Genomic DNA, 8743 nt, shown 5'->3' on the forward strand with positions numbered 1-8743 from the left:
GCATATGAAATCATTTCAGTTAACAACTTCTACTGTGTATACAGTTAGTGCCACCTTAATTAATATTCCCAATTTCCAGAAAATGACTCCATCAACCACTTAGTTGCTCAAGCCAGAAAAGGAGGTCTCATATTTAATTCCTCCTTCTATAGCACTATAGCTTTAAATGAGTCATCAAATCCTGACTATTTCATCTTTAAATGTCTCTAGAATTTATTTTTTGAAATTCTTGCTAACCCTTGTCACTACCTTAGTGCTGGCTGTCCCTGTATCTTGTCCCAGCCATTACGATACCCATGTTCTTTCTCCTCTAGAACCATCTCCCAATTTTGATTTTGCAAAGCTCAAATCTTACATGTCACTTCTTATTATAAAACTCTTAAAAGTCTTATAGCTTTACAGTTCATGTGCAGAACCCTTAATGTGACCTTTAAAGTTCTCCACCCTCTACCCTCTGTCTACTTTTATAGCTTTTGTCTAACTTTTTAAATTGAGATGTAATTGACATGTAACATTTTATTAGTTTGAGGTGTATAACACAATGATTTGTATAGGTATATTTTTGCAAAATGATCATTACAATAAGTCTAATTAATACCCATTGCCTTACATTGTTATTTTTTTCTTGTGATGAGAACTTTTAAGAGCTATTCTCTCAGCAACTTTCAAATATAGAATACAGTTTATTAACTCTAGTCACTGTGCTGTACATTATAGCCCTAGAACTTCTTTATATTGTAGCTTGTCTAACATGTTTTTATGTCTGACATAGATTGCCTTTCCTTCATTGGCTGGATAAAGACAAGCTTCCTTGGGTCTAGGCCTTTCTCTATATTATTCCCTTTCCTCCTAGAATACTCATCTGCTCTCTAGCTCCTCATTAATCTAGAAAATTCCTATGTATTATACAGGAGCTGAGGTGAAGAATCCTTTTTGCAGACAGGCTTTTCCTGACACTTTGCCTTAGTCAGGGCCTCTTGCTATAAGTTCCCAGTGTTTTTGTCCTTTCTGAATAACACTTATCACCTTGATTGTTTGATGTAAGTTTCTCTTACTAGACAGCAAGTTTCATGAAGACATGGGCCGACTGTCTTGTTTATTACTTAATACTAGAGATAAACCCATTTAATAGGTGCTCAATAAATATTTCTTGCCCTAGCTGGTATGGGTCAGTGGGTTGGGCGTAATCCTGTAAACCTAAAGGTTATGGGTTTGATTCTTAGTCAAGGCACATGCTTAGGTTCGGCCCCTGGTTGGGGCATGAATGGGAAGCAACCAATTGATTTTTCTCTCTCACATCAATGTTTCTCTCCCTCCCTCTCTCTCTTTCCTTTATTCTCTCTCAAAAAATAAAAGGTATGTCCTTAGGTGAGGACAAAAAAGTATTTCTTAACATTTTTGAACTGCAGTAAGATCCACATATGTGATAATGTAGTACCTGTGGTCCAAGCTGGGAATAGGGTGGTCCAGGGCTTCACTTACTTTTCGTGCAAAACTTAATGAGATGCCAAACAATTCAGTAATCAAGATAAATAATACTTGTGATGATTAATTTTATGTGTCAACCTGACTGGGTCCAGATAACTGATTAAGTGTTAGTTCTGGTGTGTCTAAAGAAGTCCATATTGGAATTGGTGGACTGAGTATAGCAAATGACCCTCCCCAATGTGGGTTGACATCATCCAATCCACTGAGGACCTGAATAGAACAAAAAGGTGGAGCAGGGTTGGATTTGCCCTCTCTGCCTGAGTGTTTGAGCTGGGATATCAATCTTCACTTGACCTTGATGCTTCTGGTTCTCAAGCCTTCAGACTCAGACTAGAATCTCCAAACAGTGGCTCTCCTGCTCTCAGGCCTTGGAACTAGAGCACAGGCTTTCCTGTGTCTCTAGCTTGCAGATGGCAGATCATGGGACATCTCAGTCTCCATAATCCTGTGAGCCAATACCTAATATAAAATCTTATTCTAATATACAAGGCCTGTCCATAATGTATACAGCCATATAATATGAAAAATAGAGTCATTTCTTGAAGAAGATGCAAGATACAAGAAACATTGTACATAGGACAATCACACATCAGTCCCCTTCAAAGTACGCACCTTGGGACCTCACATAGCTCTCCCATTCACCATCAGCTGCCCTGTTGTGTTTTTCTGTATCTCATCAGCTGTCTGAAATCTCTTCCCTGTCAAAGATGATTTTGCTTTTGGTAAAAGACAGAAATCACAAGGTGCCAAATCTGGGCTATAGGGTGGCTGAGTCACCTGGGTGATTTGATGTTTCACCACAAAGCTCTGTAGGAGTCATGATGCATGAGCAGGTGTATTGTTGTGATGAAGCTGCCAATCACAAGTTGCCTATAGCTGCAGGTTCCTGAATCATCCGAGATCATTTCCTTGGAGGAATGTTAAAGCTTAATGCAAAATGCGATGATGCAGATTCATTGCTCTACTTGCTCAGTCATTTTGAATATGACAGCCACACAGTACACATGCTCACTCAATAATGTCTACTGCCCTCACTGCCTAGTACAGTGATGTCATCATTGTCCACACATGTGCATTCCAGGCCACTCTCCTTGACTTTCAGGTTACATCAATGTCATAAACTGTTCTCGTTACATTAACAATGGCTGGACTTTTTCTGGACAGCCCCCCCCCCCACACACACATCCTGTTCGTGTGTGTGTATACATATATATATTTATGTATTCATTGGTTTGCTTCTCTGGAGAACCCTAAAGCAAAACTTTAACACAGTATTTTAAAAAATCAAAGTCAATGCAAAAATATCCATGAAGAATAAAATATAAAAGTTTTAGGTAAAGTTAGTCAGTAACAGAGCCATGCTGATCCATACTAGAGCCTTGGGCAAAAAGAAAAATAAGTCATAGTGATCCTGTCTTCACTTCAAATTTTAATAATTATTCACCATGGATTTTTTGCATTAATTTTGGTTTATTGAAATATCACATAGAAATATCATTTCCCTAGATTACTAAGTGTTGTGGTGAGCGCTTACATTTTGAAGCCCTTCTCCCTGCCCTCACCCTAGTCCAGGCTTGCTGTGGTCCCTTAGAACTCTCTTCTCACCACATCTGCCTTCCCCACAGCCAGATCTACAGAGCAGTACGTTCTCTTTGGCTGATGCCTTAAAGGTCACTATGGGCCTGGAGGTGTGCTCCCACCTGCTCCTGAGTCAGTAGTCATCAAAGCCTATACTCCACATAATACAAGATCACAGCCAGACGAGCACCTGGAGCTGGTATGTGTGTTCAGTATGTTAGATGATGATAAGTGCTGAACCCCACCCCCCTGAAAAGAAACCAGCAGAATGTGGGGAATGGAAAGTGCTGGGGCAGAAGAAGTTTGCTCCTCTGTGAGTACACATAACTGCACATAGAACAAGACCCACACATTTGTTGTTTACAGCAATTTAAAGTTCTACCAGCTTCTCTTCCAGATAAATCTTTACTGAAGTGAAAATAATTTGTCATTTATACCATTCTTTTTACTGTGAGTTCTAAGTGCTTTTAATGAATATGTAGCAATATCATATTATCTTCTGTTAAATGCTCCTCAAATGTCACCAACAGAACCTGTTGATATCAAAAGGTTTACTGTTTACCCCACAGCAAAGGGGAACAACACCTCAACAGAGTTTTACACATTTTGAGGAAGAGTACAAGTCAGATTTTATTGGAAATTTGAAACTTTTTCTTTCAGTTGGGGCCTTATAAGCAGAGGCTTGATCAGTATTCTGTAGGGATTATGATATAACAGGTTAGGATTGATAGAAAGAGTGAAGCAAGAAATTTGAGGTAAGACATTCAAAAAATCTCAGGGAAGTATAAACCAACTGTGAAGTCTTAATGGTTTTTTTAGGAATTTTCTATAATGATCAATGAAGTCATTCCAGGCAAGAGTGTCCTGGAATAGTAGAGTTATGCTAATCAAGTTACACAGACAGTGGGATAGTAAACTCACGTGTTACTGTAGATACCCTGATTATATAATTAATTAAATACATAAAATCAGATTTTATAATCTTCAGGTGATTCCCACAAACCATGAAATGGATAAATTTTTAAATTTTTATAAGTTTGGATTTGAAAACTATATGAAATGTCATGATTAGAAATGACAGTTTCGAATTTGTTTTCTCTATTTTCTGTTTTGACATTTCAGTTTTTTAAAAAATCCTCACCTGAGGATATGTTTGTTGATTTTAGAGAGACAAAGAGAGAAAGAGAGATGAAAGAGAAGCATCAATTGGCTGCCTCCCATATGTACCCCAACCGGAATCGACTTCAAACATAGGCACGTGCCCTGACTGGGGATCAAAGCTGCAACCTTTTGGTGGATGGGATGACACTCCAACCAACTAAGCTACCTGGCCAGGGAAAAATTTCAGAGGTGTTTTGACATCCATTCTTTCCTTCATCTTGCCCAACATTCTAAAATAGGACAAGAATTTTTTTCTAACCCATCTTAAATCTGTACAGGCAGATTATATGAAAATACATTGTTCTATTATATGAAAATATATATTTCCATTTTCTGTGGTTCAAATAGGGAAAATTCTTGGGCAAACTATTTTTCTTTCAACCTTGCAATTCAGCACTTGATCACTAGTCTTTACTTCTCAATTTCCCCCTTTTTAAATCTGGCCCCCAATTTTACACACTGCTTTATGTAGATATGGTCCTTTTATGATAGTGGCAATGGTTAGAATGGGAGTGAAGAAGATAGATGAAAAAGGCTTGCTTTGCGAAGTTCCCAAAATATGTTTAAAATGCTCTGGCCAATTTGGAGAAGTGGATCATAATTCATGTGTGGTAGACCGGGCCATTCATCCTCTTTGATGCACTTTAGCTACAGCACTGCTGTCAGGCCAAGGAAGTTATTCATCTCTCTCTACATGTTAACATTCACATTTAATTAATACTAATGAGCAGGGTTGTCTCTAAGGGTAGATGATGCTATAGGTAATGAAGTCTAAGAAGCAGATAATAAAGGTAGTTTGTGAATGCACTGTTTCTGGATCAATCCAATTTGATTGCCAATAGTATTATCCTCTATCAATATTTTCCATATTCTGCCCTTTAAAATGGCCCTTTATGATTTGGATTTGTGATTTTCTTATGCTTCTTTTAAAAGGCTAGGCATCTCTTCTTTTTCTTTAGAAAAGACAGGAACACAGACTCAGACCCATCAAATTTCTCATGCGAGATTTTAGAACTTCTGTTCTCATTTTTTTTTCTGTTCTCATTTCTGATATCTGTCAGTTTAATTGTAGTCCCGGATGGTTTCTTTTGGGCACTGGATAAGAATATGCCCAGAGGCTGTGATTTCTAACTGGTCCTTGGGCTCAATCAAAGCAATGTTGGCTCAGCAGCATTGAGCTATGCAGGTATAAATAGACTTTGACTATTTTACCCTGTACTTTCACATGTTAGAAACAGCCTAAATGATGACATCCCTAAAAATCCCTAACACAAGTCCCTGCAGATTTCAGGGGGAAAAATAAAACAATAGAGCACACCCAAGACAGTCTTACTTCATTTGTGTTTAATGTGCAATGTGCTTTTGAGCTATACTAAAAGGTGATGGGAAAGAAAGCTTTATTTAACCTCTCTTCTTACCTGAGCCCTGTGAACCATTGGAACCAGTCAAGGCAATGCCTAATTAGGTAACTATTCAGGGAATTCCAAAATGTTACTTTATTTTTTAAAAAAGATTTTATTTATTTACTTTGGAGTGGGGAAAGGAAGGAGAAAGAGAGGGAGAGAAATATCAGTGTGTGGTTGCCTCTCACATGCTCTCTACTGGGAAACTGGTCCGAAACCCAGACATGTGCCCCAGATTGAGAATCCAACCAGTTACCCTTTGGTTCTCTGGCTGGCACTCAATCCACTGAGCCACACCAGCCAGGGCCCAAAATGTTGCTTTAGGTCATGTCTTTCCTTGAGGATGCTTTAAGTAACGTGTAGGCTCTTTAGGGTGTGAATACAGTGGCCCAGCCAGGTCCCATTTGTCTTAATTTATCTACCTTTCTAGGCCCTAGTGAAGGTATCTTCCCTTTCTTTCAAGTCTAAAGCTTTTACTTTTAATACACCAATATCTTTTAATGACAAATAAGGCCATTAAAAATGTTCTGTATCTGATTTTTGGCTTCCCATAAGGATGGAAGTCAGGATAGGTTGCTAGCTTTCTCTCTTCAAATCAACCTCAGAGACACTAGAAGTGAAAAGAAAGCATGGCTTTGAGAAACCAATAAAAATGGCACAAACCTCTTGGAGAGAGTGAATGGTATGGTGAACTCCTATGTATGGGTGGGGTGAGGGTGGAGGTTGAACTAAAGACAAAAGGAGTAGCTTGAGGAAGACAGTGCAGGTGCAGTGCGAAGACAGGTTGGAGAAAACCTTTTGTGTTCTCTTCTCGCTTCTTTCTTACATGGTCTTGAGTCAATAGTTGACATATCCCTCACCACAGAAATCAGCTATTATGGCCCAGGTCTCTGATGCCAGGACCTTTAAGTTATTAGGGCAGAGCAAAAGCTTTATAGAAGTGAGGAGTTTAAAAAAGAAAGAGCTAGTGTTGTCTTCACTTCTGTTCCTCTAAACACCCAGGGCTGATAGATTGCCATGGGAGAGACTAACTAACCACAATGGTTATTCTTGTAAGTGGTTTAAAGATGAATCGCTGACCCAAACAGGTGCTTCATAAAGTGTCAAATATGATGTATATATTAAAAAGTAAAGTAAAAGCAAAACCTCTCATACCCAGATGCTATAGTAAAATTTGAGAACATCAGAGACAAAGAGAGAATTATAAAATTTTCTAGAGATAAATAGCAAAACACCTACAAAGAAATAAAAATCAAACATTTCAACAGCAACACTAGATGTAAGAAAACAATGGCTTAATATTTTTAAAGCATTGAAATGGAATAAATTTAAATTCAGGTGATTCCCACAAACCATGAAATGGATAAATTTTTAAATTTTTATAAGTTTATAAATTTTATAAATTTTTATAAGTAAACATGAAGTTATACATAGAATTTTAATTACCTCTTTCAAGTGTGTTCATGGTATAATAGTAGTTCAGGGCTGACAGGGCAATTTAATGGTTTGGGTGGCCCAGGCCCCTTTGATCATCTAAATGTGATATCCCTACCATGCTGGTCTTATATGCATGATCTATGGTGGCTATTCTAGCCATCACCACTATCTCTACACTTCAGTCATCAAAAATGAGACAGGGGCAGCCATGCTCTTTCCTTTTTTAAAGTTACAACTAAGAGATGAACACATCACTTTTACTCATATCCCACTGACCAGAACTTAGTCATGAGGACTTATCTAGCTACAAGTGAAGCTGGGAAGGATAATCTTTATTTTGGATGGATGTGAGTCCAGCCCAAAATTTAGAGGTTCTATCATAAAATGGAAGAGAGAAAAAAAGAGGATATTATTGCCATTTCTATCCCAAAATATTCCCTTTAATATAGGGAAAAGACAAGAATGTCCATTAGCACTATTACTGCTTAACATCATTCTAGTGAATGCTACAGAAAAGAAAAGGAAATGGTGTGTATAATGCTTTGTCAAGAAAGAGATGGAGCTGTCAATATTATGGATGATATGCTATACCTAGAAAGAAATAAGCTACTTGAACAATTAAGGAATTTTAGATAGGTTGCTGGATATGTTAATTTATTTAAAAATAATTGTACATCTAGAAAATACAATAAAAATGAGATGTGATTCATAAGTCCAATGAAATTGAAATGTATTCAGGAACTAACAAAGAACACAAAACCTTTTTGAGAAAAATTTGAAACTGAATAAAGGATGCAGAAATAAATCTGAATAAATAAATTTTCAATGACTCTGAATGGATATTAACATTTATAAAAATGTTAGCTCTTTCCAAGTTCATCTATATAATCAGGGGAAATCTCAATCAAATTCCTGGTTGAAGTTACTATAAAGTTTATGTGAAAGAATAAAGGTGGTTAATCAGTCCTTAGGAGAAAAAGAAAAGAGGGATTCTTGCCATACCAGACATTAAGACATACTACAAAGTCACAGTAACTTTTAAAAGGTGGTATTGGGATAAGAACAAGAAAATAGACCACTGAAATAGAATAAACAACTGAATAAATTTGTATATGATAAAGATGGCACTATAGTACATGATGTTGGGAAAACTGACTTCCCATATAAAGAAAAAGTGCTACCTATCCAATACCATATGCAACTGTGAACTCCAGATGGATTAAACACCTGAATGTGCACTAAAAGTTAATAGAAAATAATGTAGGGGAATATTTTTTCTTTTTTAAAGATTTTATTTATTTTATTTTCAGAGGAGGAAGGGAGGGAGAAAGAGAGAAAGAGAAACATCAATGTGCAGTTGCTGGGGGTCATGGCCTGCAACCCAGGCACGTACCCTGACTGGGAATTGAACCTGCGACACTTTGGTTCGCAGCCCGCGCTCAATCCACTGAGCTACGCCAGCCAAGGCTTGAGAATATTTTCTCATATGGGGGTTGAAAGGACTCTTGACACCTTCACAAGCATATACCATTAAGCAAAACTAAGAATTTTCATTTAGTGAAAGATACCATGGACAAGGTTAGAAGTGACAGATATGGAGAAATTATTTGACAATACCTAAAACTGACAAGGGACTAAAACCTAATAGATAAAGAATGGGGAATATCTGCAGATTA

This window comes from Phyllostomus hastatus, unplaced genomic scaffold, assembly GCF_019186645.2.
Source record: "Phyllostomus hastatus isolate PE091 unplaced genomic scaffold, TTU_PhHast_1.1 phas_scaffold_1674, whole genome shotgun sequence".
NCBI classification, from domain to species: domain Eukaryota; kingdom Metazoa; phylum Chordata; class Mammalia; order Chiroptera; family Phyllostomidae; genus Phyllostomus; species Phyllostomus hastatus.